The following is a 26351-nucleotide window of genomic DNA, read 5'->3' as shown; positions in this document are numbered from 1 at the left end:
TTATATGCATGAGGATGGATAAACAGCTCTCCCTTGCAAATACTGGGGCTGCAACATCCCCTGGCTGTGCTGGCTTTGGAGGCTCAATGAGGGCTATGAGCAGGGTGAGGCATAACAAGAGGAATCAATAATGTTTCTGACCCACAGGGGTTTCTTTGATCAACACTTAAATGATGTATGTTTGGTAATAGAAGGATTTTAAGCTGAAGGGGGATGCAATCTGGAAAGGCAGCTTCTCTCTTATGAGCCCACTTGACATTTGCTGCCAAAATCAAACTTCTCACTACAGCACAGAGCAAAAGCCCCCAAGCCCTGCACAGCCAACACAGCATCTCTCCTCTCTGCCTGTTTGCATATAACTGAGGTATAACAACTGTGTCAGAAAAATGAAGAGCATTGGATGCCAGGCTAACCTGCAGCATGGTGATGGGAACGTTTTGAGAGATGAGAGAGGGGTTCAAATTCCCTTGGGCCTTGAACCTATATCTCCCACAGCTGCCTTTTCACTTTGTGCCTGTACCACCATCCTCCTCTTTCTCTTTCTTTGAAGAAGAAATCTTTTCATTTGGGATGAAATGAGAAAAGAAACCCTAAAAACCTTCAGACGTGTTGTTGCCATATCACTGGAAGTCAATGCATTTGTATTCACTAGATGTAAATCATAGAATCATAGATGCTCTACAGATTCATCCTCTTTAATTTATCTGTCTTTTAAGAGTGCACTATCCACCAGGTTCAGAAGAACAGACATTTCTGGAGCATGACTGAGAACAAAACTTGGCATGAAAAAAAGTGTTGTGAGTCATCTATCAACAAGACTTTTTGCCTCTCCACTCTCCATAAAACTCTCTCTCAAGCTTTAGAACCCCAGTCCCATTAATCCACCAGTGTCATGACCCAAATTCCTCTATGGCCTTGCACAGAAGTCAGACCACAGACCACATCTCCATAAGAGGGAGTCAGGCTCTGGAAAATGACTTTTTGCTTGCAGCTTGGCCAGCAAGGTCTGAGCATCAGAGAAAGTGTCCTACTTCCATCCCTGTACATGGGGAATAGCTCTTCCACAAACTGGGAAGACCCTTCTCACCTAATGCCTACTTATTGAGTATCACAGAAAGGAATGTGCTACATGGCCAAAACCACAAAAAGTGGAAGGAAACATCCTAAGGAATGTTTTATTCTTTTCTGACTGGTTTCTATCAGTGAGATATATCACATGTAGGGTTGTTCAAATATCTTGCCTGATTCTGGCAAACATAAGCACATCAACAAGCTTTCCCTGGCCTGCTCAGTCCATCGGTGCCTGGTCTGTCAGGAAATAAATCTTTTCCCATCCTTACCTCTTCGTAAGTCGAGGAAGTTGGACTTACCCATCACAGGGATCTAGGGACACCTTGGGGTTTCATCTCCTCATAAAGCATCTCTAATCCAGATCACTCAAATGCTACAGACTACGCTCTACCTCTAATATTTTGAGAACTCATGTGATTTCCCCAGTTGCTAGGCCTGTCATCATTTTCACAACAAACATATTTGAGGATAAAGGCACTGCAAAAGCCTCAGTTTATAAACCAGTGTCTTTGAGCAGACTGAGTGAAAAGCTGAACACGAGACTTCTGCTCTGATGCATCACTGCACTGCATTCAAGGAGCACTTACAGTAAAATTCTAAACATATTAATATAATAAATATATTAGAGTTTGTCCAAACAAAACAAAGTAACAGGCAGCTTCATCTCTGACTATCATCTCCTAACCCAAAAGTTGTATTTTACTATGATCCTGCAGGAGTCTGTGAGCAATGCAACAGTACAGTTGCTCCTGTTCTCTGAGAATAGAAACATGCCTGTTTTCTTATTTATGAGTGTTTCTTCTAATTCAGACTTTAGTCTTGGTAGTTACCTTGTCTTGATATTTTTCTTTTTCAGAATATTGAGGAGAAAACAGAAAGGGAAGTTAACAAGGAAGAAAAGGGTTATGCTGTGAGTTCTTGTATGCATCGAGCTAATCAACAAAGAACATTCTTCTGCAAAATGCCCCACGATTTGTAGCTATACATTCACCTGCATGCAAACTTTCTACCAGCTTTGCTGCATACACACTCTGCTTCCTTTGCACCACTCAGAAGATGTGAAGCAATCAAAAGCCTATATATATCTGTGCCAAGTTTTTAAAGGCACTTTCCCGCTGGAGTGTCTCAAAGCAGGATGAGCAAATATGAGAACTACACTAAAATAGCCAGCAGCAGGTGTGAGAGCAGGGGGCTGTGGGAACAGCAAGAGGGATGTAATCAGCTGAGCACGAAGCAGAAAGCCAGCTCCAGGAGGTGATGCTGTGAAGACTTCTGTCCCAACACACTCTCACCTCACAGTACTAAGAAAAGAGATATGGCTTGTAGGGATGTGCAAAGCAGGATTGTAATATGGATTTATACAGATGGAATCCAACCTGCAAGGCACAAAGTGAGAACTGTGAGCTTCAGCATGTGCCAGGTTCCAGAGTACAGGCTCTGCTATGATCCTGCTTTCACAAGTTAAACTTTGTTCTGTTGCATTTTCCCTCCACATGATGTGTTTACTGTGCTTCTACATTTGTTCATTTGCACAGACACATCTGCTTTCTAGTTTGGTCCTGGGAAGGACCAGGAGAAGGAATACACGTATTAGAGTGTGCTATTGGCTCTCTATATGCTATTGACTTCTCTATATGCTTCTCCAGATGGAGAGGCTCCAACTTAACTTGAGATGTATAACATTCTGTCAAAAAATGCACACACTCTTCAGTGGTTTGGGATACAAAGCAAAGCTTGAATACTTGACCAGGGTGGAGCTGCAGAAAGGTCACTCTGCTAACCAGAGGCTCAGGAGCAGCTGTGAAAGTCAAGGAAGAAACCACCACCTCCCTGCAACAAATCCAGCCCAGGACTTTGCAAAGAGCCTCCCCTGCCTTGCCCAGACTCACACCCACACACCAGTGTGGGTTCTTGGGACATCCCATGATCCAGACTGATCCCACACCTGCTGAAAATCCTGCACTATTTGTCTCATCCAGATGTGGATCAGGAGCACCCCTGAAGCTGGGTGTGACAGCACAGCCCTGGCTCCTGGGTGCCAAGACAGACATATTCCCTCTCATGTCTTTGTCTCTCTGGCTCTTCAGTGCTGATAATCAGATTTGGGAGGTGGAATGCTGCATGATCAGAGGCAGGAATGAGAACTTAAAAAAAAAAAAAAGCATATAACTAGCAGTGAAGAAGATAATAGGCTGGGTGCCTAAATTAACAGCTGCTGAGCTGTTAATGCTTGAAGCAATAGAGCTTCAAGTCTGCAGGGTAAGATGGCAGTCTGTGAAGGACCAAGCAGTACAGATAGTATGAGACCTTCATTTAACACAGCATTTTCACTGCAAGTGTATTTTCTGCAAAGCAAACTTTGAGTTTATCAAGCCACTTCATTTTCATCAAAACTTCCCTCTTCCACAGCTTGTGTTGGTCCTTCTGTTCACTCCCTTCACATCCATTGGCCTCCAGGAAGCTACATGCTTCTCAAAGGATGTCGTCCTGACACCCCAAACAATCAAGGTCCTTAGCTGGACCCAAACAAGGCATTTCAGCTGATCATCACTTTCACAGGAACACCGAGATACAGTGGCAAGGAAAAGGTGCTCCCAAACAGTTTTCCACCACACAGAATCTGTTTGCATTGGACCAGATAAAATCCCCATTAAAGATCTGAATCGCTGAATCCTGTTCTTTCAAGATGGGCTTTTCTGTCTGCCTGAGCTTGGAATTATCCTTTGGAGTTGTCTATGTACATACGTCACCAGCATTACTGGGAGAAAGTTCTGGCCCTGTCACATACTGGTTCTGATGCACTTTGATAGCAAACCTCACTTTGTTACTGAATTTTTTGGATGGCCAAGAGGAATGACTGTTTGAGCCCTGTTCATGCAATCCCGCAAGATGCAAGCAAAGCAAACAACCAGTCCAGTCTTATGAATCAGAAGTGCTTAGTGCTGTCCCACTGTATAATTTAATATCTCTATTCATCCCTTGTTGAAAGAAAGAAAACAAAAGCCCAGCCCCAAACCAAAAAACCACCATAAAACATGGCTAAACAGCACTGTCAACACATCAAATAACATCACTGTGAAGATCTGAGGAAGAGGTGCTGGCAGAGGCAAGGAAGTTTCTGACTCCTCCTGACACCTCCATCTGCCCTAAGGAACGTGCTATATCCCAACTTCCAAGCACGAGCCTGCCATATAAGGTGCTGATTTCTCTGCACAGGCAAGAGAAGTTTTAGTGCTTCAATTGAAAGGAGGAGAGAACATTGTTTAAATCTGGCAGGCTCCTAAAGAGAGTGGGAGCTTTTCATCACAAACGCTTAAGTTATTTGGAGAAAGAAACACAAACCAGAAGAGAACTTGCAGCCCCTAAATTAATGTTTTTTTCCTTCTAATCCCCTCTATGTGGATTCTGCCCGTGCAGTTTTCTAGTGCTTCATAAATGCTGAAAAAAACTCCAGAGAAATCACAAGGCAATGACTATTACTGAATTACTGCCTGCCTTCACAAGCTAGCTGGACCAGGAATTGCCAAATAACCCCCAAACAAACACGCTTTCAATCCACAGAATAACTATAGTACAATGTACATATAAATGTATTTACTGAGACCATATCATATTTTTCATCAAAATCTCTAAGTGACACAGAGCCAAACCTCTCAGTGGCTTCAGGTCATATACATACTAACTCTCCAAAACAAAAAAGTTGGGAATTACTTGGTTGCAGCATTCACACAGAGGCAGTGCACAGGAGCTTACTGCACAGGAATTACTACTGAAACAGAGCTAGCCAGAAACCACCACCCAGCTTCAAACTACTCCCATCCCTTCACAAATATTCGACAAATTCCCATTCTCAACTTTTCTCCCTCTAAAAGCAAGTCCAAAGCAAGAAGCTGCTTTGTAGTAACACAAAAGGACAGCAAATGTCCCTGGCTGCAGCAGGATGGAGCAGCACAGCTCTTACCTCTCCCTCCGAGGGCAGATGAAAACCCAGAGGGGTGCTGGACACTGGGGGGAAGATGCAGCGTGGCTTTTGGAGCAGCACGAGGCCTGGCCTGTGTTCATGAGCTGCCCCTGTCAGATTTTCCAACAGCAGAATTGCAGCCAAGTCCCTGCCCATGCCTGAAGAATTTCCTGAACAGCATTCCCGTTCTTTTTCTAACTGCTTTGAAACCACACTGTCTGTACTTCAATAAGGCTTTGTCAGGCCAAGTTACAGCTACCAGGCTGGCTCCAGATAGCGACTGAAAACACATGTGTTTTGCATTAAAAACCCTCTTCTCCATGCTCACATTTAAACACAGACACCCCCCTTTGCTCTCAGCCATGGAGCCTATATGCCTTTGCAGCTATAAGGCTAGAAGTTTCTGTTAAAAAGAATAAAAGGATTACATTGGTGGGAGTTTTCTTTGGGAAGAGGAAAGAAGGGGCTGTAGGGGAACCCATTCCTACACCTAACACCTCACCCTGCCTTGTAATGTTTTGCTGGTATCAGTGGTCACAGGCACACAGCTGTGTGAACAGACAGCTTTGCCAGACCCCAAGAAGCAACAAAATACAGGAATTAAAATATCAGTCCACAAAACACAGGAATTAAAATTTAAGTTCATCACTGCTCTCCTCTTACCTTTCCCTCTGTCTCCTAAAAACTGTGAAAAAAGAAAGCATATTTTTAGCATCTCCAGACTCAGTTCAGTGCATCAGAACTGTATCCTAATCTTGACACATACTCCTGTATCTGCTTATACTAAAAATAATACAACTGTTTTTGAGCACTTCATCCCTCTCTTTCCAGATGTCCTAACTCTTAAAAATACATTTAAGCACCTAGCATTTCCTTTTAAAGAGCATTAGCATTGCTCTGGTGTTGACCTAAGGAAAAGAAATAGAAAATGTAATGTTATACCTTTCATCAGAATGGGTCCCAGTTCTTAAAGTCTGTAATCATTTCCAGATAGCACCATGGGTCAAGGCAGCAGACGTGGGTTCTGCAGCTCAAGATGCCCCGGGCTTGGCATGTGCCTGTGAAGCAGAGCTGGAGTAGATGTAGAAATACACATGGATGTCCTCCTTATTCCAACACAGCTAAGTCCCACCAAAGATGAAACACAGCAGCAGAGTTGTCAAGGTAACAATGTAGAAAAAGAGACAGTTTAAAGAGAGAGAGTTGTATTTTTCTCTCTTAATTCTTTTCAAAACCTTGTACTCCACTTCCATCAGGTTATTCCGTTCTGTGATTTACAGAGTTGCAGCAGCCAGATGAAGTGTTTACAAGAGACAAATGCAGCTGGATATTGGAAATAACTGAGAGCTTTATGTATGGCCTGATCCAGAACTCCTTGAAGCCTGCGGGAAGCCTGTTGCCTTCCATGAAATGTGGATTACGTCTGTAGAGAAGACTGCTATATCTTCAGGAAGGTGAGATATGCCACACACACATCATCAACACGGTCTTTAAAAACCCCCACGCTGGTCAGGAAAGGCTGTGGCACTGCATCCATCCAGCCTGGTTTGAGACCTTCTGTGGTGACACAGTGTGTGGCTTTTTCCTGCACCCTGCTCTGTTACCAAAGTGCCCTTCACTTAACACCTGCACACTGGTCAGCAATAATTGCCCACACACCCTGGCAACATGCAGAGGCCAGATTTTGGCAATCTGAACCAGCACCCAGCTCCATGGACTTCATTGGGCATGCATGCAGAATATGATACTATTATTGCTGCATTAAGACAGTATGAAACACCTGGTCATTCTGTCTCAGTTTTCCAGACTATAAGGCAAGAAAAAGCAATGTACACTACCCACACGCATGCAAAGTCTGGTAATAGAATTTCATATTTGTTTGCACGGCTCGTGAGGAGTCAGAAGAGGAGTCAGTCAGAAACCACAGACTTTTGGACTTCAAATCAGGAGAGCAGTTAGATGAGGGTCTCCTAAATTGAGAACCAAAGACACCTGAAACCTTTGGAGTCTTTTAGTGTAAATAAACTGAAACAGAAAAAATATGAACTGCAGATTCTTATTATTAGATTTCCAGTTGTACAAGATTTCCAGGCATCTGCAGAGCTGTTTGTGAAATTATAGTAGGCCTTGCCTGCTCCATGGTCTTAGTGCAGCAAACCAGTTACATATGGTGACAGGCACTGACTTCAGGGGATCTGTGTGTGTTTTGAGTTAAGCACATCCTTCATTGCTTTGTGGTTCAGGACTTCTGGCAGCCTTGCTGCAGCAGGACCAATAGTGAAATCATTTACCACATGGCAGAACAGTATTTTGAAATTATTCTGTTCTTTACAGAAATATGGCAAATCAGTGGTTTTCAAATCTTACTTAGTGTGTGGACCCCTAAACACTTGCCAGTGTAGGAGCACACCCCTTTAATAATTTAACAGAATGAAATTTCTAGGTACCCTACACAAAATTCTCTTTTTTTGGTCATTTTTACAGTTCCCTTGGGAATAGTTAACATCCCATACGCCTGTGGACCACAGGCTGGGAACTACTGCTGGAGATAACTTAATCTGTTATTAAAACTGTAAATGATATCTTCTGGTTTTGTGTCATTATTTCTATCTTCAGAATATTTATGCAGCTAGCAGCATGCTGGCAGGTAGAGACATGGGAAGGCAACAGCATTAATACAGCATATTTTTTTTCATTGGCATAATTAGTAGGCCAAGTCTATAAATATTTACATTAAATCTGTTGGGAATCACATAAGTCTAACTGATAACTTAAGGGTGTCTCATTTTATATTGCATTAATGTCTAACTATTTTATTATCAAGTAACACATAAAATGCTCCTTCAAGCTAAGCCACTTTGACTAGGTTTGTTTTATCTCTTTCTTATTTAGGTACAGGGTTTAAAGATGCTTCAAGCAGCAGAACTGTGGCTCAGAGACTTTTCTATTTCTCTGTTATTAAGCTATCATCTGTGTTAGTGCCAGTGCTACCAAAGATACATGAGCCTTGCAAGCCTAAAACTTAAGTTGATGTTAACAGAACTATCTGTGTTAACTGCTATTATTTCTCAGTACCAGCAGGGTTATAAGGATTTAAAAAAGCCTACTAAAGCTCTTTGGGAAGATAAACATAAATTAATATTACCCCTAAGCTCAAATAATTTTGTAGCTTGAGATCAAAACATGGAGGGACTTCCATTTTGTGCAGGAGATCCATTCCAACTACATCCATGAATTTCTACACCAGAAAATACGTGAGACCTACAAAAAGGTAGGAGGGAAAGTTCCTTCTCTACAATTCATACCTGTCCTGCATTTTGGCATCCAGCATTTTCTAGAAGCAGCTGAAAATTATTTAGTAGCTACTGATGACTTAACAATATTCAGACCTAATTGTTTTTAACTGATAATATCTATTTGTATAAAAATAAAAATTCCAGGGAATTTTCTTTCACGCCATGCAGATTTCCAGGAACTTGCTCAAATATTCCCCAAACCTTTCTAAGAAAATCAGGGCAAAAATAAATGTGGAAATAATCAGCATGTAAATGCAGGTGTGTGTGCACCTGGAGTGGAGGAAGAAGTCACAAAGAAATGTTTAGTATCTGAATGAGATAATTAAGGAGTCCCTTGTTTGAGCTTTTCCCCCAGATGTCTTTTAATTCATTAAATCTCTTGAAATATCACAACAGGATAAATATAAATGTTCAAATATTTTTAAACTCTGGATTATTAGAAATCAGCTGCCTAACTACTATTATTTTAAACCACCCTCAGCCTTGGACTCTTGTAACATCTCTTGCATATGCATGTATAAAGGCAGAACCCAAGCCTCATTAGAGTTCCACCTCCTTAACTGTGGAATTAAGGTACTCTGATAAATAAGAAAGTCAGCTATTTTTGGGTCAGGAATAGCAAGCTGTGGGAAGGCCATCTTGATGGTTTCTTCCAGATTTGAGCATCCAAAGAGGATGGAGGGCAATGTAATGAGAAAGGAAGGAGAAGAGGTGAGGTTCCCAACATTTGTTTAGCTAATGACAGTATTTGTTGGAGAGGAGGAAGGAGGAAGAAAACCTCTTCCTCTCTGTGTGCAGGGAATTTGATTTGATGGGAAGGAGCAAAATCCTATTTAAGTGCTGCAGCTGTGAATGAATGAAGGCACAGAGGTCATCAGGTAATCACACGCAGAGCTGAGATGGGTTTGTTGGACAAGTGAAAAGGAAATGGGAGAAAAATATAAAAGCAGTGTGTGCACATAGAGCTACCAACTGTGCACGTAGATGTGTGCTGGAAGCAGCCAGACCTGCAAAACCTACATCCTCACCCACTGCTCTGGTTTCTTCAGAGGAGATAAATACAGCTACATTTTAGTAAGAAGCTGTAAATATAGGGCTAGTTGTGAGATACAAGATCTTCTAATTCTTTGAAACTACAGAGAGGCAGAGATAATGCCACTGTAACCCTTCTTGCAGGCAGACATTCAAAGGTGCTCTGAATTTCACACAGATGAGAAACTCCTGTAATGACAGAGGTAATCCTGGAGACCTTACTTCTCACAACAGTAATTTATTCAGATTTGATTACTAATTTTTGACACTTCTATTTATATGCAATCAACAAACAGCATGAAACACAACAAGAAGTCCTGTTATAAAAATTTTGCAGGGGAGGCAGTGAATGGGAGGTCAGGACAGCAGTCAGTGTTGCTTGCACAAGGCTGAAAACACAATGTGAGTTCAGTTTAAGGGCATAAAGAACTGAACTTTTATGAAAGAGCAGACCCAGACAGCTGCTTGTCAGGGCCGGGAGTTAAGAAACAGCACCTCTGCAGCTGCTATGAGACAAGGATCAAAGTTGCAAAAAGTCATCACCAAAGGCAGACATCATCTACTGCAGAGGTCCAGGAGAGATGTAAAAAAAAAAAAAAAAAGGGTAAGGGTGGACCAGGGGATAGAAACTCAAATATCCAGTGTGCCAGAACAACCGCAGGCTCATGCTTAATATTGCACAGTTTGATGCTACCAGCATTGAGAGCAACATACTCCTAATGGCCATTTTCTCCTTAGGGCCCAAGACTCCCTGATCACATAGGCAGAGTGTAGTGTGCCTAATCAGGAAGCTCTGTGCCATGCTCTTTTTTCTGCAAAAGCAGCAGCAGTGTTTACCTGTCAGAAAACCAGCCACAGGCAGGACCTCATCCAGCCTTCCCCCTCCAGCCCCAGCCACTGCTTTGTGATTATTCTTATTATTTGAGCCATTTGCAGGCTCTTCTCAGGAATAATTTAAGGCCAGTAGAACTTGTTAGTAGGTAAAATGGAAAGTGTTCCTTGTCATTTCTCCAGCAAGATTAATGTAATTATTCTGAATCATTCTCAAACTATGGTGGGCTGTAATTTCAAGGCAATATTACTCTTTGAGAGCCCTGTCCTTCCAGCCAGCATGTGTCATACTCCTCATCCAGAAATGATTTATCAATAATCAGAAAGGTCTTCCTTTACAAACAATAGAGCCTCTACATTTGCAGCATGACAAAGAAGTAGGATGGACACAACCATATAAAAGGTGCCACTTCCCTGGCTTCTCCCCCTCTGGTATAAGAAATGCAAGAAAGAAAAAATAACTGTGAAGATTAATAAGAACAAATACTCAGTTGGCCAGGCCAATACCTGTTCTTCTATTAGAGTCTTAACAATACCCAAATTTATTACTCTTATCTGAGCAGCTTCACCATTCCATCATTCAGGAATCACGTTCACAGCACAGAGCTGCTCTCTAAGCTTCAGATACTTGCCTTGAAGCAGACAAATCTTCACCTCAGCCTGCAATAATCATCTTCTGGGAGAAAAGTTTCAGTTTCTCTGCCAGGTCAACCATGGTGAGGATTTTTGGAGCATGGATATTCCAGGCTGCTTGCATGTAATGCAGATCATGGCTGCTGGTCAAGCAGAGCTGTTAGCAGCATGTGCCTATCACGGTCTTTCTCTTTGCACTGCTGACTATTTTTATTCTGCTAAGAAAGCAGCTCTGCTTGTTCTTACACTTAGATATTTAGATATCCTGTTATACTGCAAAGTTTAACACCACCCGATGCACCCAAATTTGGGTACATAGAATAATTTTTGGAGGCAGTGTATCTGTATTTTTACAAAGCAATTAGCAGGACTCTTCCAGAACACTAACAAGGCAGACTGTCAGTCCATGAACATCCTGGACATTGCCATCAGTTTTAATGAGCTGTGGGGTGTCATTCTGCTTGCTACAACTTTTCCACAACCATATGAGCTTCCTGACATAAGCAGCAATGACCTTCATATATAACACCTGATCCTAAGGAGAACTCTTGCCCTCCTCTTCCCATGACAACATTCACCACTCACCATCAGGCTAAAACCTGATGTAAGACACCCACTCTAAGGTAAGAAGCAATCAGACAAGAGCTGGTAATCAAAATGATGAGCAATCTTTGGCCAAATTTTGCACTTTCTTTCTCTCTGCTTCTATTTTGCAGGAAGTGATAGGATACATGCTGTTCACAAAGCAGCTCATGACAGTATGTAGATACTTGGGTGTGTGGCAGAGTAACAAATGATTATGCTTATACATAAATAAATGCACAAGTGCATGTACACTCACACACTTCAAGTTTCAAGAGAATGAGGGGGAAGGTTTATAAAGCAAAGTGATAGAAACATTAAGATATACTTAGATGCTTTAGAATGTGTGAGCCAGAGAGAAGGAAAAAAGATGTAAAGGGTTAGAATAAATGTATGTTTGTATGTGGGTAATCATGCCTGACCTTTAACGTATGACTCAATATGGCATGGGCATATTTGTGAGAATATTTATTCCAAGGATCATGAAAATGTGCAAAAATCCCCAGCTCAGCTTTATCTACAGAGATCTACCTTATGAACCTCAGCATCTCTGTTACTGTTACTGCAGGATGTTGAAAAGGGTAAGATGCCTTTTTATTGGGAAATCCCTTTATCACAGTAGCTGTTGCCTCTCAATTGTTGAGAGGACTTCTTGTACTTTACCATACCTAACCAGTTTCTGGGTAGCTGGGCTTTTTGTGGTGTTCAACAGTGTTCTCTTTCAACTATTTATCTAATTCAGCAGCTAGTAAGGCTTAGCCCTTACTCCAGTGTCAGACAGGGCTGCTGCTGCTGCTTCCAAATATCTTTATGAACCAAAAAACTCACAGTAAGGATGAGTGTAAAAATGGTTGGTCCTCTAAGAGTATGGAAGAGAGAAACAAATGTCATGTCCCTTCCTCTGTAGAGTTGAGAGACACGCAACTCAGTCCTTGGCCCCATTTTTTCTCCTGTAATCTTCTAATTACAGTCCTCAGTCACCCATGAGCACAGTGACCCTACAGTTTGGCAGCAACAGGAATTTTTTTTTCATTAGTAGGACATGGGGAAAATCTTGTTTCATTTGTGTATTTTGGAGTGAAACTTCATCACTGCTGTGATTAATGTTAACATAGTTTCTGTCCTAAGTTCTCCTTTCTTTCAGGCTGAAAATACCCTCCTGGGTTTCCTGATACCATCCAATGAGAATTACAAAGGGAGTGAGGGCAAGGAGAGAAAAAGAGAGAGAGGCTTTGTTTCTTGCACCCAGACTTACTTTTGGGACAAAGTAGCTCTCAGGAAGAGTGCTGTTTCTTTCTAAAAAGTGCAAGGCTTTACCTGCCTAATTTTCTCCCCAAACTACAGGCAGACATTTGTGCAGATGCTTCTCAAAGACTAGCACAGTTCTCATGCTATCCCTCAGAGATATATTTACAGTTATAGTTTAACTCTATGAAAGAACTAAATGGTAATTATAAAAAAGCTGATTTTATTCTGTTTGTTTTCCAAGTGCCCACGTGGGTTATTCTCATTGTCCAGAAATGTCCTGCCTTCTCAGTTTCTTGCATTAGGGGTATACTCAGGCTGGAGTAAACTCTCCCTCCACTACAGTAGGAAATAAGCAAAGAGAAAAATGAAACCCCTTTCCCACAAAAGCTATTTCCAAAAACAAAGACGACCTAATAAAGGGCTTAGTGTTTTTGTAACCTCCTGCTTACAGAAGATCAGCACGAGAGAAATAAACCCTGAAGATTTACTCCCAACTGTGAGTTGATAAGTAGAGTGATATTTAAGTTATAAGTAATGTATTCTTACAGGGGGGTTAGATGTGAATTCTGCAGCAACAGCTTCTATCTGAGAAAGCCAGAGGGTAAGTGTCTCTCAACATGCTGTTCCAGCAAGAGAGCATCTGTGCCCTGGGACCAAGCAGCACTGCCCTGCATTCACATTAGCACTGCTCAGTAAAACCTCCTCTTCTCACCCCTGCAGCTGTTTATCATCATCACAGAAAATCAGGAGCAACTTAGCAGGAGGTTACAGAAGCCTCCATCCCTACTGCCACACAGAGGTTAAACCAATCTCCCTGCAACACAATTGAAAAGCTAGTGCATTTTTTTTTTCACCTAAATCATCCAGGTAGTTTGGCTTTAAGGAAAAGCAGGTGGAGGAATATGTGTGTTTGCAGAAGATGCTGCTGGGAGCCCAGACTGTAACAGTCCCACAGTTTTATGGGTTTATCATCCCAACACATAAACTTTCTCCTCTAAGGGCTCCTTTGCACTAACCTTTTTTTTATTATTATTCTACAGCTGGAACTTCATGGCCAATCTCTCAAAGGTTAACAAGCCTGTCCAGAAAGTGCAAGAAACAGCCTGGTTACAGTCTATGAATTTTAATGCTCTACATTACAACAATGTGCTATTTTTATACCAGAGAGCAGTCTACAATCAGCACTATTTTGGTAACCGTGGAAGATACGATAGAGGCCAATGAAAGGTGCAGTAACAGTTGTATGACAACTCACCTGCAAATAAATACAGATCACCATAAAAATGGAAGTGTAGAGAGAGGGGAAATAGCAAACTGTGGAGATTTAGAGAAACTCCAGCAAGGGCACCTCTAGCCTCAGAAACCAAGTAAATACTGTGGTGTTATAGCAGGTAGGCACACATTTCAGACAGATTGTGATCCCCATATGATATTTGTCAATTTTTCTTTGATAGGTTTCAGAAAGCCCCTCTGCTGTCTTCCTAAAAGAAATGATACCTTTATGCTGAAAGTTACAGCTAGTTGCAGAAAAAAGGGCAGAAATACACCCATGCACTTTCCTCATCCGCTGTACACTCAAGCTATCCGTGTATTTTGCAACCAGGAATTCTTGCAGACACAGAAACATCTTTCAGACACTTTCTCTCTAAACAAACATGTTTTAGAATATATTAGAAAAAAAAAATTTAAAAAGCTGGCTACCAGATACATGTGTTGCATTTCTTCATCCACTGCAATTTAACAACCTTTAAGTGATGCTTGTTTCCCACACCTCAGCGAAGAATTTCCAAGCACCTTTTGATGAGAGATTGTCAATGGGCCAAAATCAGGCCCCATCAATTCTTTGGTGGTGCAGAGAGTCCTGAACTTGCTTCAGAACTGGGGAAAAGGCATTTGCCACACCAGTCTTAAAAGCTGAGTAATTCTTGATTCTTGCTAAGGAGCAGATGACCACATCTGCCTGTGCACTAACAGCTCAGCTCTGGTTGGGATCCACAGACAACAATGGTGCAAAAGGTGTAAGCAGAGGCTTCTGGGTCAGTGGATACACACAGTGCAGGCAAAGCACTTGAGTACAAGCTGTGTTTTAAGTACTTTCTGCAATAAACGCTGCCATTAACATCTGACATAACTCAAGTTACATGCAATTTTATCCACAGAAAACCAGAGTAGCAAAAGAATAAAATATTGCAAGCAAAACCTGCTTCAGTAACTCCTCTAAGTGAGCACCAGAAGTCGATCAGCTTTATGCTTTCTCTATCTTTTTATCTACTATTTTTCAAAATTAAACCAGATTGACCATTTCATGTTTTCCAGGCCTTACAGATGCAAGAGGAAAGGCCAAACTCTTGCTGGACAACTCAGCAAAAGGAATGAACAGTCAGTCCAGGCAAAAAGGCTGGGATAGAGATTGGAGAGTAAGGGCTAGCAGGTCTGCACTAAAATAATGCTGCTTTCACCAGGACCCTGAGATAGTTTAGCCCTGTCAATCCTAAATTATTTGCCCTCATTTTATGTCCTCATAAATTACTGTCCTCATGTCTAAGCTTGAAGAACATGAAATAAGTATTGTACTGCATATAAATGATGCACAATATGACTGAGTTTCTAAATTCAGAGTTAGCTGAAGATACCAAGTTTATTTTCTTTCTTAGTGAACTGATGCCCTCTAGAAAAAAGTAATAATTATCTGGCACAAAGAGAAGGAAAAATGGCATGTTAAATGGCATAAGCATTTAGTAAAAAAATTATTGAAACACTGAGGAAAAAAAAAAGCTTTAAAATTGCTAGACTGATTAAGACAGCATTATTATCAGTGAAATGGATGAAAAATAAAACCCCTCCAAAAAGAAAATGACTTGAGAAATTTGTTACACACTAATGCCATCTATCAGACATCAGTGGGAGTAGCAGGAAAAAATAGTCAAATGAAATTGAATACAACAAAGAGAAAGGAAGAACATGCATGGAATTCTACATGGGATGTATCCAGGGTATAATGAAAGCCAAAATAGAAAAAACATAGGTGTGATTTTACAGCAGAAGACCAAAAGTAGCACAGAACCCTAAAACTTGTGCAGCTGTGACCATAACCCTGTCCTTGGAAAAACTTATTTTCAAAGTCTGAAGAGAGTTTGTTTCCAGTATCCTTCAAACTTTCCTTTCAGAAAGCCATCAGAAATAACTAGCATATGTCTGGTCAGTCTCAAGACAGTCAGAAATAGATGCAGCTACAAAATCTGCTACTGGTCTTCATCTGCTGATGCAGATGCATGTGTACACAGAAAGAAGGGGACAGAGAAAGCAATATATGAAACCAGCAGAACACAACATGGAACTCGACCAGGTAACAATTCCACTTCAAAAGGAACATGAATGTGCCTGTTACTTCAGAACCAACCTCATTGCCTCTGGTGCATAAAATCACCCAAACTTACAAAGTATGTGAGACATAGATTTCCTAATATCTCTTTATGAAAATTTTCTAGAAACTCTGATGGTTAGAAAGAAATACATTGAGATAATCAACTTTACATTTGGGGTGGGTTTTTGGGGGTTTTTTTCCCTAAAAAGCAAGTGCTTTAAGGAAGAATTCTAGACATACTTACACAAAACAGCTAACAAAGGCACTATCCAGACAGTCTGCCAGTATTTATCTCTTTCCAATCTTTCAGAAGGACAGAAACAAGAGCTATTTATCTGCCCCACTTAGCCTGTCTCTACAGTGGAAAGGTTGAAATGATGAAGCTGTACTGAATAGCCACTGATTAAGAAATTGCAGCAGGGCTAGAAGTTGCTGTTGATTCAAGGAGAGAGGAATTGCACTGAGCTGGGGTTGGCTGGCAATGCACAAGGAGGAATTTCCATGTTGTCAAAAGTCTTCTGCTGTGTCTGATTCTGGCATTATTTCCTACTGGCTTGTTAAGGAAAAATGATCCCTCCTCACACTGCTCTGGTGCTTCCGTTGCTCTTTGTGTGAATATTCCTTAAGTGCAAATAAAATGTTCTACAGAAGCAATTTATTTTCTGTCTTTTACAAAAAAGGACTGCAGACAGCCAGGTTTTTATATTAGGAGCTGGAAGCAAGTAGGTATAGAAAAGCCTCCCTGCCAGGCCTGAGTTCTCCTTCTGTCCTTTGCTGCCTGTGAGATAATAGCCAGAAGGCACCACAAGGACCATATTAATATTATGCTGGTTCCCCATAGTTTGTCTCATCTCTATCACTGTAAGAGCCTGTAAAGTAGTAGTAGCATGTAGTCACTCACAGAATTTAGTTATGAAGATCCAAACCTGTATTTCTGAACTGCAAAGAGAAGTTGCATAAGCAGTCCCAAAGTGGGCAGAGAATCAATACTGGGGAGGAATATCTCATTATTATTGCAATACAAGTCTAGGATTTAAATAGCCTATAACAGAAGACCTGAGACAAGCCATCAAAAACCTTTTATTTCCTACCTGTCTGGCTTTTAAGCTTCCAGCTCCCCAGACTAGTTCTTATACTTGAGACTCAATTCTTTTTTTATCCTACCTCCAAAAACTGCAAATGCACAGTTCAACCATATTTAAGCTCATTTGCTCATCTCTGTATTCCAGAACAACTTTCACTATCTGTATTTTCTTTACCAGGATGCTGGCAGCACATGGGTTAAGGAGACAATTAGTTGAATGAAAGACATTTCCAATAAATCAGCAGACAGCAAAAGGGAAAAAGCACTAGAGTAATTTTTTCTGCTCACAATTTCATTACACTCCTGGCTTTGAGCCATTATAAGGTAAATCACCCAAGTCATGTTAAACAGACATTTCTGAAAGGATTGTTATTTAAAGCACTTTGTAAGCTATACACCTTTTTTTTTAATGGAGAATCATGTTTATTTTTGATGTCACTTTATGTCCATTTAAAATTTTTCAAAACAAGAGCTGCAGTCAAAACTAGGGCTGTAATTTGGCTGCCAACAGCACAACATGGCACTGGCCTCAGTGTTGTCACCAGCAACTTGAATTCCCCTTTCCCTCCTGCACCAGACATGACAGCAGCACCCCAGAAAATGGACATACACCCCATTCTTTTGTTCCCTTTCAGCAAAAAACCTTGGAGTTATGCTACCCAAAAAGGAGACTATTACTTGGATTACCTTTCCCTCGTCAAGTCTGCTGAGCTGATGAATTTCACTAACTCTCTCCCTGAGTTTTCACATCCACCAGCCTTTGGCATTCACTCACCAGTCACTGGGTCATAGCTCCTCATCAGACATGGAAAACTGCAAAAATATCCTGCTTTCAGTACAGGGAAGACTCCTGGGATGAAACACCAGAGCAAGGAAATAGCAACTGCTGGCAAAAAGATTATAGTTTTCACAGTATTTTCATTCTCTTTCTTCCCCATGACACCAGTCTGATCAAGAGGAGACCAAGAGCAGAGACACAACAGAGGAACACTGTGGGAAAAGTTGATGGGAGATGAAGAAAAGGCAAACACCATGATGCTGCTGGGGGCACTGACAGTACTAGCTTGTCTCTGTAAAAACTGTCTTCTGGTCAGGTTTAATGGCTTCTAACTTTGCAGTGTCATTAAGTTTCAATGTTTTTCTTTTTTAGCCTTACAGCTTTCAACTTAGTGTTCATTGTTATCTTTTTTTCACTCAAAGTGCCTTTACCTGTTTGATTTGAAATTATGCACAGTTTACTGAAATACAGAGCATCAATTATAAAACTGATAAAGGCCAAACACACTACAAGAATCATGTGTTACCACAATAAAAGCATCCTCACGCACACTCTGGCAGCCAGGAATCCCAATTGATGCTTTACACAGAACACAAGCTTTCCATGCTTAACCCTCAGATTTGGAGTGGGAGCCCAGTGTTTACTGAAATAGCTGCAGTGCAGTTTAGATAATTCATTTATGACTGTTACAAAACAGAGTGAAGGCTGCTTGTCTTCACCCTCCATCTGTCTACCAAGCTCTCATTTGGGCTGGGTTCAGCACACTGAGCAGTGACTGCAGGAACAGAGAATCCTCGCCAGTTTCTAAACTAATTGACAGACATTTCCAGCTGCTTTTCATTGCATGTTACACTGTCAATCAAAATTGCACAGTATAATTAAGCAAGAAACAGCTATGCAGTGTCTGTCTTCTACTTGAGAACCCAGTGAACTTACCAGTGAAACACAGAAGGATGAGTTCCCATAAAAAAAGCCTGGCAGAATCAGGACACTATCAGGTTGTTTCCTATCTAGCAGCACGTTAAATATTGCAATTTTCTGCAAATCAGAGTTTCAAAGGTTATCAAGAAAACAAAAGCTTTCTCTACTTTCCCATATTAACAATGGTGATCTTAGTTCAACCTGCAAACTCAGATCATGACAATTGTACAACGCACCATTCAGCCTCATGACTGGGGTAACACTATCGTCTATCAGGCAACATCCAGTTTGGTGTCCCACAAAAATGGCACTCGGAAACAGTGATGGTTATGCCAGACATGGAGCAGTTTTCCATCCCACTCCCCAGCACTGGCTTGTGAAGCCCATAAACAGAATTGCCCCAAGGAAATGTCCCAGAAAAATTCAAATCAACTTCAACTCTCTCCTCCTCTCTCAGGTCCTTCCTGTCCCTCTCTCAGAGTGCATCCTCACACATAGCAGCAGGAAGCATCTTGGGGACTGCAGAGCTCCCTGAGGCACCCTATATTGCTATTCAAAAATGGCATTAGATATCAGAAGGGTCCTGAGATGACACCTGAACAGTTGTAGGAATGACAGAATCTGCTGCAAGCTGCTTTAAGCTCCAGAAATCTTCTAAATACCTCGCTCTTCCTTACATTTCTTTGTGGAATATCTTGTATCTTCACTCTGCATCCTTAACTTTAATTAGTTTTACAACTGGCAGGGGACTTTCAAAACAATATTTTATTTAATCAACAGGTTTTTCATTGTGATGTTCAATGCAGCAAGAGGTCATGCTAAGATAACAAAAAGTACTGGAGCAGCTGGAAACTTAATTAAAACACATAAAAATTAGTTATACCACACATCAACGATTTTGTCTGAAAAAAATGATATTGCAAATAGGACATCAAAAGCAAGGAGGTCATGCAGAGAATTGCTGATGTGAAAGTGACATATTATGGAATAAATACGCTCATGCTGAGTGGAACTATTCACTCCAGGTCTATGATCCAGTGCTGAGCTAAATTCCATCCCATATCTAAAAATTGCCAATCAAGCATCAATAAGGCTGATTAGGTGAAGCCAGAAGAACAGAGCACATATAATGCAACAGTTACAGAGACAACTGTGTGAGAGCTTAGAATCACATCATTAATAGTCAGCCCATTCAGAATCTTCTGCCTCTGTACGGAAAAAGATGTTTAGCAGCAAAACCATGAAATGTCATTCTTCAACCTCTTCCAAATTGTCTGAGATACATGTGTGGGTTAGGACTATGCCACTTGGTGTTGCAGACGGGGAGGAGAACACCATTTAACAGTAACAACTAAATTGTCTGCTACTCACACCTTCATTCAGTCCCTGGTACTGGGGTGGCAAAGGGAGCAGCTGGACTGTCTTAACCCTTTCTGCTTTATCCTGAAAATATGATATATTGTCTTCTAATTAAAATAATAATTCTCTCCTGTCTGTTCCCGAGCTTGCTTATAAAGAATAAATAAATCTTATATCAACTCAGAATCAGCAGAAGCAGTTAACACAGCCTCCTAATAAATACCACTGAACAGAAAGCCAACCAGGTAGTGGCACAAATTCTATCCAGAGCTCTACCACAGACTACTTTTGGCAAGTTACTCAACTTCTCCAAGTCTAAAGTACAGAATGAAAGAAATACTGCTTTACCAAACTCAGCAGAGATGTTATCTAACACTATCTAATATTTATAAAGCACTTTCAGATCCGCAAGTAAAGACTATATAAATGTAAAGTAGTACTGATCCAGATAAGGGTTTAGGAGCAAAATCTTTTTTTCTGGTGACAGCTCTCAAATGACCTTGTAATGTTAGGATTTATTCTCAATGCAAAGGAATATCTGTCAGGTCTAGGAGCCAGGTTTTGGTCTGACTGCAGATGACTTGATACCAACAGGAAAACAAGTCTAGTCACTGATTCAAATGTCAAGAGCTACCAAATCAGCACTTTTATCATAGGGATACTAACATGGTTTCAGTTCTGCACTGATTTAACATTGCACAGCCAAAATGGAATCTGGTCACATATATAATAATATATATGCATATATATATATATATAATATACACTTCACTTTCTTTGCAGTGAAACTGAACAAGCTAAAAAAAAAACAGCCTAACCCCATAAATATTTCCACTTGTGTTTTCTAATGGAGTCTGATCTCCACATGCTGCAACTTCAGGAGTATAAAATACCTATTTAATGAGACAACTAAAGTTTCAGGGATTTTTTTCCACACCTGCCTCCATGCTTTGTGAAGGAAGATATTCTGCAAAAGGATTCTTCAGGCATATGGATGCTCAGTGGAATCTAAACATAATCCTTTACATAAATTAACACTGAAAGGACAGAGCATGAACCAGACACATCCAGAGAAGATGGCTGTATATTTTAAGACTATTTCCCTGGCCATAAAAAAAAAGGATTAAGATCAGTAATTTAAAGCTATCAAAAGAATCCCAATGTCTTTTTGCTTACAGTAACCAGATATTTCCAAAGAAAATATTTTAAATATCTGAATACTGTTTTCAGTAAAAGTCTATGGGAAAGGGATGGCAATAACACCCTTTTCATCCCAAGAGAAGTACTGAAGTTTGTCAGTGTGCTGCATGTTCCCTTTCTGCACCCTATGACTGGAAAGGAAACAGTTGCCAAGGAGCACCACAGGGAGGGCATCTGCACCAGCAATGTGCTTCCCTCAGTGCCTGTGAACAGCTGAGTGGTTTGCTGCTGAGAAGCAGGGAAGCTTCACATGGGAAGCAGGTTGACAAAAACTCTCTGAACTGTTGCAAAAATACAACTCTTACAAGTGACACTACCACCCATAAACTCTGGATGATACCCTGCAATAATCCATACGTGTTATCCTGTATTGACACATACAGGGGTGCTTCTAACACAAAGGAGCCTTTCTGTGCAAAGTATAATTTTTGTCTCAAGTTTCGGCACATACTTTAAGCTGATTATCTACCCAGTACTATACAGTGAGGAATTCACACTGTGGTACTTGAAAACCCAAATAACATCCCATAGCTGGCATGGCAGTGATTCAATTCAATTCAACCTGGACAGCACTTCCACAGGAGGGAATATAGAAGTATCTCCAGCCAGAAGCACACTGCTGGGTCCCTCATAAATACTACAGAAGTTTCCCAAGTAGGTGGTCCATCAAACTCAAATATAATTGATCCATGTCAGTTAGACCTGGAAGCTCAATAGTACAGCACATCATTACAGCAATAAACAGAAGAATAAAGTCTTTGTGGTTTCCCCTGCAGCAAACAGTTGAAATGAAAAAGAAAAGCTCTGCTATCTTTTCAGCTTTGCACAGACTTCCCTTGAAGTCTTCAGGGGAATGGCGAATGCTAATAAAATCTGCACCAGACCCCTCCTCTAAAGACTCTGAAAAATAAGCATTTTAATATTCCCTGTTTCTTTATTGAAAATTGTTCAGTGTGGATGAAAAAAAAAAAAAAAAAAAAAAAGAAAAGAAAAAAGAAAGAGGGATTCTTGGCAGTTTCAAGCACTGGTGTTAAATGGCCCATTTCCTGATGTAATGCATAGTTACTGGACATAGTAACTCTCCAGAATACTTGCTGGACAAGGGAACAATCGTTCACTCACAGCCTGGCTCCTCCATGCCAAGGGAATTGCTCCCAGTTACTGTGGTTCTAACAGGTAATGCATGGATGTGGTTCTCCAGATCTCTTCTATCACTGCAGGTTTTTGGGTCAATTACAGACTGATTAAGATGGTTATAATTTTTCCTTAATTATCAGGGCTTTAAATTTCCAGCACTTTGGCTTCCAATGAACAAGTGAAGTCACTCACTAACTGTGCAATAGGACCTGAAAAAGAAAAGTGAAGTCTGAATCACTGCAAGCACATAAGAAAGCTCTATCTGCCACAGTCACTTAATGAAGTATTTATGATATTTCTACAGGAAAATCAGGAAATATAGCTATTAAAGCAGTAGCCCACAACCTGAACTTTGCTTGTAAGATCTTCCAGTGTTACCCACAGCCCCAGGAAATCAAGAAGTTTCCACCAAAACAGTTAAGAACAGCAAAAGCTGAAACTGCCTTTGGTGTGCTGCTCCTTCAGTGCCTTGCCTGCGGCCCAGGAAAGGTTGCAGACTGCTTCATTAGAGAGCCATCACTATAAACTGTCATCTATATAATGTATTCCTTTTCTTATGCTAAGCATCTCTGTTGTTAGGGTTCTTTTTTTCATTCATTGGGAAACTTCATCAGCGTCTATAAATATAACACTTTCACAGATGCTTATACAAGTTGTTTGAAAACACTGCAAATGGTGCAGCAAAGCTAGCTAGAGCAGAGGCTCCTTGCCAGGCAGGATGAGGAAGGTTTGTGATGCTTCTCCCTTACAAATTTTGTGCCACCAAACGTGTACCACAGCATTGCCTGAGATATCTGGCTGAGAATTAGCTCCACGTGTGCTGAAGATAGCCTAGGAACTACGGTATAAACAAGCCCAATGACCCCGTAGAGATCCCTTGCTGCTCACAGCCAGATCCCTGCTGACAGGCATGGAAATTTGAGCACTCATGAAAGCAAAGAGCAGAAGAATCCTCTCTTCCCATCTCTTCCTTGCCCCTACACACAAATACTCAAGAGCCAATCCCACAAAATCATAGAATAGACTCATAGCATGGATAGGGTTGGAAGGGACATCTAGGTTGGAAGACCATGGGGCTTAAGGCCCCATCCAAAGTGGACTTGAAGCATTAGGTACATGTGGGATTCTGCCACAGGCCTTTGAAAAACTTTTGAGTGTTAATGGCTTCATTCCTAAGGCCCTGCAGGTCACCTGCAATGCCAATGGATCCTACATGTGTTGGGAGCTTTTCCAACTGAGAAAGATCCAAAAGACAGCTTGGACGTTGGATTGCTGCTATCACAAGTTTGAACACTTTTTAAATTTGACTTCGGTGTTTCCCAGTCCCCAGCACCAAATTTTAGGCACTAAAGCTCAAGAGACAGTGAGCCCAGACCTAACATACCAGTGGTCCCAACAGCCAATCCCAGGGCAGCTCTTTGCAAAAGTCAGGCAGAGCTCTGGTGGGTTCAGTCACCTTCTGGGGAGTCCTGAGCATACTGATGCTCACACCTAAACCCTCCAACAAGTTGTATATAGCATTAGATGAAATGAAATTAAGCCTTTATTTTTCACTTTCCACCTCCATAAAATAGGTATAATAATTGTTACTTACTTTCAAAGAGAACTGTAAGGCTTAATTAGATAATTAACATGCAAGTGCCTTTAAAAAGGTTATGTACACACAAAGCACTACAGTATTATTAGCGTAGGCAGGCATAGGGAGCTATTAGAGATTTTTCTAGCAGGTTATTTGTTATTCTGGAAGACATCTTTAGCTGCATACAGCAGTAGTATAATTATCATCATCAGATTCACTTCCTAAACTTATTTATGAAATACTGTAGGGTAAAAAAAACCCAAAACATCAAGTTAAGTAGCACTGATCCGAGTTTCCACTTTGTTGCACATATTAAGTAGAGGTCTTAAAATACTGCTTTTCTGCAGTGAAATACCAGAAATTTACTTACACATTTGTTACTAGAATTTTCATAAATGAGATGTACGTGGTAGGTATCACTGTTCTCTACACCTTCTTGTTCTTATTTGCATGTCACTGCAGTGGGATTTTTTTTCTGTAGCCTCCTGGATTATTACAAGAACATGAGGAAACTTTTAAACTTGAATGTTGCACAGCTGATTTTAACTGTACCACACATCCACTTCTATGCATTGCATAAATATGGCACACACATATATATACAATACATTGAACTATGACCATGAGCAGGGAAAGTGGGATTTCCCATGACACAATACCTATTCTGCCTCCATGAAAAGATACAAATCACAAACACTCCAGCTAAGTGCTATGAGGTATGGGAATAAGCAGGCCAAATTTACTCAAATCATAAATACTTCCATAAAATTTCACTCATGAGCCACATGATGAGGATTTCTACCAACTTGACTTTGCTGGTTCTTTTTCGACAAAATATTATGGCAAACTATACTGATCAAGTTAAGATTAGTCTCACACATCTACCCTCATTAACTTTCTCTTGATTGACTCCCATACAAAGTAAAACCAGATATGGTCTTACTGGAGATGTGTCTGCACAGCTCAGGACTGGATCCTGAAATACTGCATCAACTACACTTCTTAAGAAGTTTAAGGCAATCCAGACTGCTGCTCTTCAGTATCTAAGAATCAGGCAAAACCAAGATTGCTTTTTGCTATACACAAAATTCTCTAGAGAGTATTTTGTACTGTCTGTACTGTTATGGTATAACAAACTAAGAGGTCAGTGTACAGAAGCTCTGATGTTTACTTCTGATCAGAAAACCCAAGAATTATCTGAACAAATTCTTTTCAGAGTGATGGAATAACAACATTGCCAGGAATTACATTCACCACCTTCAGATTCAATTAGTCCATATCACTATCTTTTATTTTGAAGAAATCAATAAAGCAGAATATTCCCCAAAGAGAAAATATCTATGAATCTCATTTTCAGTAATAGATTTAATTGAAAAATCTGTTCATTTTGATCATGTCCATGATTATGGTACAGAACTGGGCAGAAAATGTGCTTGCTCCCAACTCTAATTGAGCAGAAAACCCTTCACAAAAGAACAAGAAAGAAATCTAAATAACGTCAAATATTTATATAATGAGAAAACATCAAGAGATCTTTTTTGTGGCTTGTACTGTATGTATTTTACAGTAAATTAAGCTGAGTGGTTCCTCTTCACATCTTCAAGCTGCTGCTAATGCTTCACAGAGTTTTCAGGCAGACAAATATTGGCAAAAAGAGTTTTATAACCCTCATCCTGAAGACTTATGATTATACATGAACTAGAAGTCTTGTGCACTGACATGCAGCGTTGGCTCAGTCTCATTATAGAGTAATTTGTACATCTAGTTTAGTTGCTGTTGTTTCAATGTAAATCATCCTCTCCTTTCATGCAGCTCTGCCACACTTCATGTTAGAGTGGAAAGTACCAGATCTGCTGGAGTTTGTGCAGCTTACACTAAAGCTACTTTTTGCTTACACAAGCACTGTTGCAGGTTTGGAAGAAAGTTTGAAAAGCCCTGTTCTGCCCTCTTCCCCAGTGCAAATTGGCACTGCTTCTTCCCACTCTTTCTCCACTTATAAAAATACTATTTGCTATTTTTAAATACTTAGACATCCTCCTTTGACTCTGCCCTTGTACTGCTCCTATTTGAACAACGAAGTAACAGTGGTACAGGACATGAGGCAAACTGCAGCACCTCCAGCAGCTGACAAATCTCATGTCAACAATTCATTGAGATTTCCAAACAGTATTAAGTTAAATTAATGCTTGTGATGGAAATGGGCCAGCGCAATTAGAACATGGTACTTACATTACAACATTTTCTGTTAGCAAAAAACTCTATGCCAATACCACTA

General features: G+C 40.6%; 1 protein-coding gene across 8 annotated transcripts in view; it reads right to left on the bottom strand.

Moving 5' to 3' along the window:
- Positions 1–26351, bottom strand: part of SGCD (sarcoglycan delta) — a 309746-nt gene that overhangs the window by 123147 nt on the left and 160248 nt on the right. The window contains exon 1 of one of the 8 annotated variants that reach the window (XM_008501542.2): positions 5033–5081. The exons of the other annotated variants lie outside the window; for them this stretch is intronic. The gene's annotated coding sequence lies outside the window, so the exon portion shown is untranslated. Of the gene's footprint in view, positions 1–5032; positions 5082–26351 lie in introns of those variants that run through there. 8 annotated transcript variants of the gene reach the window in all.

This window comes from Calypte anna, chromosome 13, assembly GCF_003957555.1.
Source record: "Calypte anna isolate BGI_N300 chromosome 13, bCalAnn1_v1.p, whole genome shotgun sequence".
Classification (NCBI taxonomy): domain Eukaryota; kingdom Metazoa; phylum Chordata; class Aves; order Apodiformes; family Trochilidae; genus Calypte; species Calypte anna.
This window is presented reverse-complemented; position numbering and strand designations above follow the sequence as displayed.